Raw genomic sequence first — 9563 nt, 5'->3', positions numbered from 1 at the left:
TTCTATTTTTCTGTTCCTCTGACACCTCAAGGAATCTCTAAACTGTGACATAGAGGATTCCATATTTTTTTGTTCTCTTCTCTTTCATATGAGAAGGAGCAAAGACAAAGGCATTCTTGTTGAGGCTGATCCTGAACCTGAAAGGACCTTGAAGCAAAAGCTAAGAGAAGCTAAGGCACAACTCTCTGTAGAGGACCTAACAGAAATCTTCAAAGAAGAAGAACCTATGGCAGCCGAAAACAACAACAATGCCAACAATGCAAGGAAGGTGCTGGGTGACTTTACTGCACCTACTCCCGACTTCTATGGGAGAAGCATCTCTATCCCTGCCAGTGGAGCAAACAACTTTGAGCTTAAGCCTCAATTAGTTTCTCTAATGCAACAGAATTGCAAGTTCCATGGACTTCCATTAGAAGATCCTCATCAGTTTTTAGCTGAGTTCTTACAAATCTGTGACACTGTCAAGACTAATGGGGTTGACCCTGAGGTCTACAGACTTATGCTATTCCCTTTTGCTGTAAGAGACAGAGCTAGGATATGGTTGGACTCACAACCTAAAGAAAGCCTGAACTCTTGGGAAAAGCTAGTCAATGCCTTCTTGGCAAAGTTCTTTCCACCTCAAAAATTGAGTAAGCTTAGAGTGGAAGTCCAAACCTTCAGACAGAAGGAAGGAGAATCCATCTATGAAGCTTGGGAAAGATAGAAACAATTGATCAGAAAATGTCCCTCTGATATGCTTTCTGAATAGAGCATCATAGGTATTTTCTATGATGGTCTCTCTGAACTATCCAAGATGTCATTGGATAGCTCTGCTGGAGGATCTCTTCATTTGAAGAAGACGCCTGTAGAAGCTCAAGAACTAATTGAAATGGTTGCAAATAACCAATTCATGTACACTTCTGAAAGAAATCCTGTGAACAATGGGACAAATCAGAAGAAAGGAGTTCTTGAGATTGATACTCTGAATGCCATATTGGCTCAGAACAAAATATTGACTCAGCAAGTCAATATGATTTCTCAAAGTCTGTCTGGAATGCAAGCTGCACCAGGCAGTACTAAGGATGCTTCATCTGAAGAAGAAGCTTATGATCTTGAGAACCCTTCAATGGAAGAGGTGAATTACATAGGAGAACCCTATGGAAACACCTATAATTCTTCATGGAGAAATCATCCAAATCTCTCATGGAAGGATCAACAGAGACCTCAACAAGGTTTCAACAACAATAATGGTGGAAGAAACGGGTTTAGCAATAGCAAGCCTTTTCCATCATCTTCTCAGCAACAGACAGAGAATTCTAAGCAGAGCCACTCTGACTTAGCAACCATGGTCTCTGATCTAATCAAAACCACTCAAAGTTTTATGACTGAAACAAGGTCCTCCATTAGGAATTTGGAGGCACAAGTGGGACAGCTGAGCAAGAAAATTACTGAACTCCCTCCTAGTACTCTTCCAAGCAATACAGAAGAAAATCCAAAAGGAGAGTGCAAGGCCATCAACATGGCCGAATTTGGAGAGGAAGGAGAGGCAGTGAACGCCACTGAGGAAGATCTCAATGGACGTCCACTGGCCTCCAATGAGTTCCCTGATGAGGAACCATGGGAATCTGAGGCTCACATTGAGACCATAGTGTAACGACCCAATTTCTTGTACGTCATGATCATACTAGAAACTGAGCGCTACCAACTTGTCTTCCTAATTATTATCTATTATTTATCATATGAGCCTGATTCGTTGTTAAAAACGTAGTTAATTTGTGAGGTACTTTTTTTTTAAAACATTTGGATTAATAAACAGAATCATTCATAAGCAATTCACAAATAATAATAGATAAAACAGTTATAAACAACCACACATAAATTCATCTCAAGCAGTTGATAACATTCCGTGATCCAGCTTTATTCGAACATAGACTGTTAGTTAAAACACCCCTAGATATAGCTAAATAATAACTATATACATATATATACATACAACATCCTAGGCCCTGACCTATTCAAGAAGTCCCTAAGCTGGCGCCTAGGCTAGTCTAGACTCTATACTCACCTAGTCCCTCTAAACTACTAAAGCGAGGGAAAGTACGTTCTAGGTCTTCAAAACTCAAGTCAGGTGGATCGTCATCAAAAGGTGGAAGGTCGTCTACTGGTCCTCTGCACGATCATATGTCATCAAAGAGCGTCTCTCAAGTACTTCATCGAGTGGCCACATAATAGCAACATCGTACGGAGGACTTAGGATAAAGTTTGTAGATAAGCAGGGTGCAGACGTTGGCTGGCCTCACAGTATATACATATAAACAGAGAATGGGATTCACCCTAGACTCAGAAGACTACCTAGAGCGGAATTCTTTTTGCAAACGGTCGTCAGCGAACTACGGAAAGAAACTCTTGCTTCCATCTGAAGGGGGAAGGGAGAGAGAAGGGGTAAGAACTGGGGAGTTCTTAGTAGGGTCGGGGTTATTAGTTACGTTCATTTATTTGGGGTCGATTAGCAGACGAATAACATAATATAGCGAAGCAGTAAACAGAAGATAAAGATAGAAATAAAAAGTAGAGACAACAGAACACAAACAGAAGAACACAAGGAAATAAAGCACACACCTAGAACTCAAGCAGACAAACATAAAGAAATAGTCACACACAAGAAGAAAAGCAACAGAGAGTGATGCGCAGACAGGAATGATGCATGTCTAGCCCTAGTACAGGCCATGAGCTCATGTGTCGGTTGGCTGCCCGCAATCCCGACATTTATCCGGTCACGAGTAATCCCGATTTCCCGGATACGATTTTCCGTTCCTAAATAAATGCGCATATAATAATAGCCGCTCATTTGAGACAGCCTCTGCTTACTGCAAGAAAATATATATATACTCTGCTCTGCTCTGGGGAAGCGGAAAATAGCTGTAGGTAACTTAGTTTCCCTACAGAAGCTCTGGGTTGCATTAAGCAACTAATATATATTAAATATAGCTCTGGGTTGCATCAAGCAACTAATATATATTAAATATAGCTCTGGGTTGCATCAAGCAACTAATATATATTAAATATAACTCTGGGTTGCATCAAGCAACTAATATATATTAAATATCTCTTTACTCTGTTCTGGTTGCCCTTTTCTCTATATCTCTTTACTCTGTTTTAATTACTCTGTTCTCTGTATCTCTTTTCTCTTCTCTGATTACTCTTTTCATATGTATCTATATTACTCCTTTTCTCTTTATCTCTTTACTTTACTCTGGTTACTCTGCTTTCTGTGTTTTTCTAATCTGCTCTGATTACTCTGTTTTCTGTGTTTCTCTGCTTAACATATGTATTTAAAGCTTATGTAAACTTCGGTATGAATAGTTAGCCTGTCCCAAGTATAGGTTCGTTAAGTCTATACTGAAACATTTTAACTTTTCATATAATACCTAATCCTAGTCGGAACTCAAGGTCTAACTATGTTGCCCTAGTTCGTTCTCTAGTCTCTGTCTGTTTTTCTGTCGTTAAAACGTTACAGACTTTTTCTCCGATTTTTATCTTTTCTTTAACTTTTATCTTTTCTTTATCTTTTCCTCTCTAACATGTTATTACCACTCCCTAAGTGTTTTATGAAGGTAATTATGAGATTCTGCACTTAAAGTTGTCTTTCTAAAGCTTTTACAGAAAACTGCCTTTTCTGCATTATTTTATTATTTTTATTAAAATATTATTTTTAATTAAATATTATTATTTAATATTTTATTATTATTTATTATTTTATTATTAAATTTTCGAAAATTAACTCACTTTTACTTTTAACCTTTAAAATTCACTTTTTACCACCCGTAACTTTTAATATTTCTACTTTTATCACCCTAACTTTCAGAAATTACCAAACAACCCCTAAAACACCAAAAATTTTACTTCCTTGCCCTTTTTAAGATCTAAGGCCTGTTCTTCAATGTTCTTCACCACACTCAAAGTGTTCTTCATGTTCTTCGTATATTCTTCAAATTCTTTCTCTGTTTTTACCCGTTTTTCAGTCTTTTCAGCAACCGATTTTTACCAAAATTCATAATAAATTAGCAGCCACTAAAACCCCATCTTTCCTACATGATTTCAACACAAATTGAACCCCAATTTAAGCTCTAGGGTTTCGTTTTCCAGCAGCCATAAGAACACACATTCATAGCTTGAATTTCATCAAATTTCATCAAATTTTCACCAAAATTTCAACAAGAATTACTCATACAAACAATCAATTTCAAGCACAGCCAAACCATATCATAATCACACCACTCAAACACAATCAATCAAGATTAAATTCGTCAAACCCTACCTGGTTTTGCTGCTCCTAATTCGGTTAAACTTTCAGGTGGTCCTTAAGCACTTTTTCCTCCTAAATCACATCAAGAACAACTTTAAATCCAAAAACTCTCAACTGACCAAATCTCACTCAGCATGTTAGGAAGAGATATATCACCTTAGAGTTGCTGGAAATTCACGTTTCTTGGCCCTCAAGTCAAGTTAAGCATGATTCCTAAGGAAAAAATCAAGAAAACACATGTTTACATGGTTTTCCTTGAAAACCGAATTGAAGAGGGAGGGAGACAGCCATCTCACCTTATTTTCAGCCTTGATATGTTATATGGTTATGTAGAGGAAGAAGAGAGGATCATTTTGGTGAAATCGGAGTTTTGATTTGAGTTTTAGTTCAGAAGAAATCAAGCTTTGAAGATTTATGAACCAAGAACTTTCTCTCCTTTTTCTCTTGGTGATTTTCGGCCACAATGAGCAAATGAGGCAGCCTTGGGGGTTTTGGGGGTGTAGGGTGAGCTGTGATTGGTTGGCTTGGAGGTGGATTAAAATAATATTAAAATATCTCTGGTGTACAACTACTAAAACAAGGTGTATCAGAACACTCGTAAAAATATCTCTAAAAATTATTTTCTGAGCTACTAGCATAAATGACACTAGTAACATATTTATTATGATAATAGAACATGTATAATGAGGCCTTAGCATTGCTAAAGTCATCAGAGAGTGCTGGTGCTAAGCTGCACCAGTAAACCGTAAACCCGGTTAAACCGATTTTCTGTTTTTAACTAAAACAGACCAGGTAACCTTATAATATCATTCAATCATCTTCTAATACTAATATAATGATAATATTATACTATTATCTCTCTCCTCTCATGAATCGAGTCCGGTTCGTCAAATAGAGACTATTTACGAAAATCAGAATCAAAACTGCCAACCGATACGGTTCAAAAACTAGGTTCTTCGCGATTGCATTATTGAGCTTGCCTCAAAGGAGGTTCTAGCTTAAGGATGACATAATGATAATGAGGATTGAGATGCTTGATGATATAACAGAGGTGTTCCCTTTACTGATCTTCCGGAGAATTCCGTGCCTTTAGAAAAGATCTCGCGTACTCGAAAATTAGGGTTGTTACATTCTACCCTCCTAAAAGAAAATTTTGCCCTCAAAATTTCAGTTACCTGAGGCTAGATGCGGGTAATCAACTTTCATATTATCCTCCAGTTCCCAAGTGTGCTCTTCTTCTCCTCTTTGTCCCCAAGCTACTTTGACTAAGCGAATAGTTTTTCCTCTTAACTGCTTATCACTTCTTCCTACGACCTGAACTGGTGATGCTTGATATGTCAAATGATTTCATAACTGTACTGTTTCTGGTCGTAAAATGTGACTCTCATCGGGAATATATTTCCTAAGTTGTGAGACATGAAAAACATCATGAAGGTTTGATAAATAAGGAGGAAGGACTATTTGATACGCTACTAGACCGACTCTTTTAAGTATTTGAAAAGGTCCTATGTATCGAGGGTTAAGCTTTTTAGTCTTAAGGGCTCTACCTATTCCAGTAATCGAAGTTACTTCTAGTAAGACACGGTTTCTGTCACTAAACTCTAAGGGTCTACGTCTATTATCGGCATAGCTCTTTTGACGACTTTGTGCTGTCTGGATCTTCCGACGAATCTCCTTTATCTTCTTAGTAGTTTCTTACACTAAGTCTAGACCTAAGACACTAGCTTCTCCATCGTCATTCCAACACAATGGTGTCCGACATCTTTTTCCATAGAGAGCTTCATATGGTGCCATCCCGATACTTTATTGGAAACTGTCGTTGTAGATGAATTTGACCAAAAGCGAATACTTATCCCAGCTGTTTTGGTTGTCTATCATACATGATCGTAACATCTCTTCTAACGTCTGGATTATCTGCTCTGATTGTCCGTCTATCTGAGAATGGTATGCTATACTCGTGTGCAATTCTGTTTCCAACGCTTTTTTAAAAAGCTCCCCAAAATCTAGTAGTAAACCTCGAAACTCGATCTGAGACAATTTACGAAGGTATCCCATGTAGTCGTACGATTTCTTGAATATATATTCATTCCAGCCTTTCTGAAGTATAGTCAATTCGAATCGAAAAGAAGCACGCCGACTTTGGCAGCCTGTCCACAATCACCCAAATGGCACTACGTCCTGTTGAGGTTCTTGGAAATCTCGTGATAAAATCCATAGTAATCTGCTTCCATTCCCATTGTGGTATTTCTAAGGGTTGCAGGGTTCCTGACGGCTTCTGATGTTCCACCTTCACCTTCTGGCAGGTTAAACATCTTGAGACATAATCAGCTACTTCTTTCTTTAAGTCCGGCGACCAGAATATTTGTTTCAAATCTCAATACATCTTCGTCACTCCAAGATGCATAGAAAGTCTGCTTTGATGAGCTTCTGTAAGAATCTTTTGTTGCAATTCTCCAGAGTTAGGCACACAAATTCTGTTCTTGTACCTCCATAGGCCACTACGATCCTATCTCATAGCTTCTTCAGCTCTGCAAGCAATGGTGACATCTGGTACGGTGTTATGAAAATCAGTCCGGTTCCAGGTACTAGATCAATGCTGAATTTTAACTCTTGCTGAGGAAGAAACTCAGGTATATCGTCCAAGAAAACATCAGGAAATTCTTTCACCATTTGGATTCGTTCTAAGCTTAATTCACTATCATTCGAGCTAGCCGCTAACAGAACGTACCCCTCACAATCACTCCCGCCTAAGGTAACTCTTACAGAATTCAGATATAAGGTGTGCGACAAAAATGGTTTAGTACATAGACTATTAGATGGAATAACAGCAGTTCTTTTAAAATAATCAAAGAAAACATGATACTTAGATAACCAATCTAATCCTAAAATAACTTCTAAACCAGATGGAGATAAACAGATTAGATCGTGTATAAAAGTCCTGTTCCTAATAGCGAATGGTACTTGCAGGCACACTAAACTGGTCAAAGCATTTTGGGATGTAGGTGTATGGAAAATCAAGTAAAAATTCAATTTAAAGAAATATAATCCTAACTCGTGAGCAATAATTAGAGAAATAAGGAATGCGATGCACCCGAATCATACAGTACAGTTAGAAATCGATTCTTGACATAGCCTGACCTTGAATGAGGGTGTTCGATTGCACAACATTGTCAATAGTGATAGCAAACACTCGTCCTTGTTGTTGAGTGCTAACTGGATTTCGAGTAAATCCCTTTGGACAATCCTTGGCAATATGTCCAAGTTCTCTACAAGCATAGCAGTTAGGTGATCCAAACTGGCAAGATCTGTTATCATGCTCTTTTCCGCATTGCTTACATGCAGTGTTAATGTAAGCCTGATGGGCTCGTTTACCATTACCTTGCCTTACTTTACCTCCATTCTTACCCATACGGCGATCAGTAATGTTACCAACTTGTAGGTTCTTACACTGTCGTATGCCACGTGCTTTAAAATGCACCCTTCTCCCAGCTGTCTGATGATTGCTAAGACGCCTTTGTGGAAATCCTTGGCGACTCCCTTTAGCCACAGTCACTTTCTTAATACATTCTTCCACTAACTTGCTCTTGTTGACTAATTCGGCAAAATTACGTATCTCCAGCGAAACTATTGAACTCATCAGATCAACACAAAGGCCTCCTTCAAACTTAAAGCACTTCCATTCTTCAAGGTCAGCAGGATCCCCTTGACAAATCTTGGAGAAACAGCACAAGTCACCAAATTTACGGGCATATTCTACAATAGTTGTATTACCCTGTTTCAACTGCATAAGTTCCATCTCCTTAGCATCACGAGCTGCCCTCGGAAAATACTTCTTATAAAATTCGTCCTTAAAGATATCCCAAGGAATGTTATTTTCATTCTGTTATAGCTGTCGCTGTATCCCCTGCCACCAGTACTCAGCTTCTCCCTCGAGCATATAAGTAGCAAACTCCACATGTTGTCCTTCCGGAACATGCTGTGCCCTCAGTGATCGTTTAATTCCTCGAAACCAGTTATCAGCGTCAGTCGCAACGAGTGTACCCTTGAACTTAGGCGCATTAACCTTCAGAAAGGTCGCAAGGGTCATAGGTCTTTCAGGATGCCCTAAGTTGTTCTCATCGTTTCTATTATCTTCTCCGTATCCATTCTCGTCCCCATTTCTCACTCCAAGACGTTCAACAGCCCTAGCCGCTCCTACAGCAGCTTCACGCACTACTTCAGCCACATCGTTCATGGTAGCCATAAACGTTTCCTGTTCCCTCTCGTAGTTAACATTAAGAATTCCTTCCCGTTCGCCTTGTCTCCGTGAACCCATTATAGTCTTGTTCACACCAAACAATCATTGTTAAGGTGATCAGTCTTAACACTTCAAGTCAAGTGTAAACATTCCCAAAATGAAAACACAGAAACAATCATGCAACATATATCACTGGGATATCCTATACGCATGAGACACACAACAGAGTATGCAATGAAGCATAGTCAGTCCACTCCCCAGGCTCTACTGGGAACGAACTGCTCTGATACCAAATTGTAACGACCCAATTTTTTGTACGTCATGATCATACTAGAAACTGAGCGCTACCAACTTGTCTTCCTAATTATTATCTATTATTTATCATATGAGCCTGATTCGTTGTTAAAAACGTAGTTAATTTGCGAGGTACTTTTTTTTTAAAACATTTGGATTAATAAACAGAATCATTCATAAGCAATTCACAAATAATAATAGATAAAACAGTTATAAACAACCACACATAAATACATCTCAAGCAGTTGATAACATTCCGTGATCCAGCTTTATTCGAACATAAACTGTTAGTTAAAACACCCCTAGATATAGCTAAATAATAACTATATACATATATATACATACAACATCCTAGGCCCTGACCTGTTCAAGAAGTCCGTAAGCTGGCGCCTAGGCTAGTCTAGACTCTATACTCACCTAGTCCCTCTAAACTACTAAAGCGAGGGAAAGTACGTTCTAGGTCTTCAAAACTCAAGTCAGGTGGATCGACATCAAAAGGTGGAAGGTCGTCTACTGGTCCTCTGCAAGATCATATGTCATCAAAGAGCGTCTCTCAAGTACTTCATCGAGTGGCCACATAATAGCAACATCGTACGGAGGACTTAGGATAAAGTTTGTAGATAAGCAGGGTGCAGACGTTGGCTGGCCTCACAGTATATACATATAAACAGAGAATGGGATTCACCCTAGACTTAGAAGACTACCTAGAGCGGAATCCTTTTTGCAAACGGTCGTCAGCGAACTACG

At 38.8% G+C, this 9563-nt stretch overlaps 1 non-coding gene across 1 annotated transcript; it reads right to left on the bottom strand.

Moving 5' to 3' along the window:
• Positions 1-631: 631 nt before the first annotated feature.
• On the bottom strand, positions 632-739 carry LOC130950258 (small nucleolar RNA R71). The gene has a single exon (XR_009073548.1). It is a non-coding gene; the product is annotated as a small nucleolar RNA R71 (small nucleolar RNA).
• Positions 740-9563: the final 8824 nt, after the last annotated feature.

This window comes from Arachis stenosperma, chromosome 1 (assembly GCF_014773155.1).
Source record: "Arachis stenosperma cultivar V10309 chromosome 1, arast.V10309.gnm1.PFL2, whole genome shotgun sequence".
Lineage (NCBI taxonomy): Eukaryota > Viridiplantae > Streptophyta > Magnoliopsida > Fabales > Fabaceae > Arachis > Arachis stenosperma.
The sequence above is the reverse complement of the archived record's forward strand: the minus strand, read 5'-3'. Positions and strand labels throughout refer to the sequence as shown.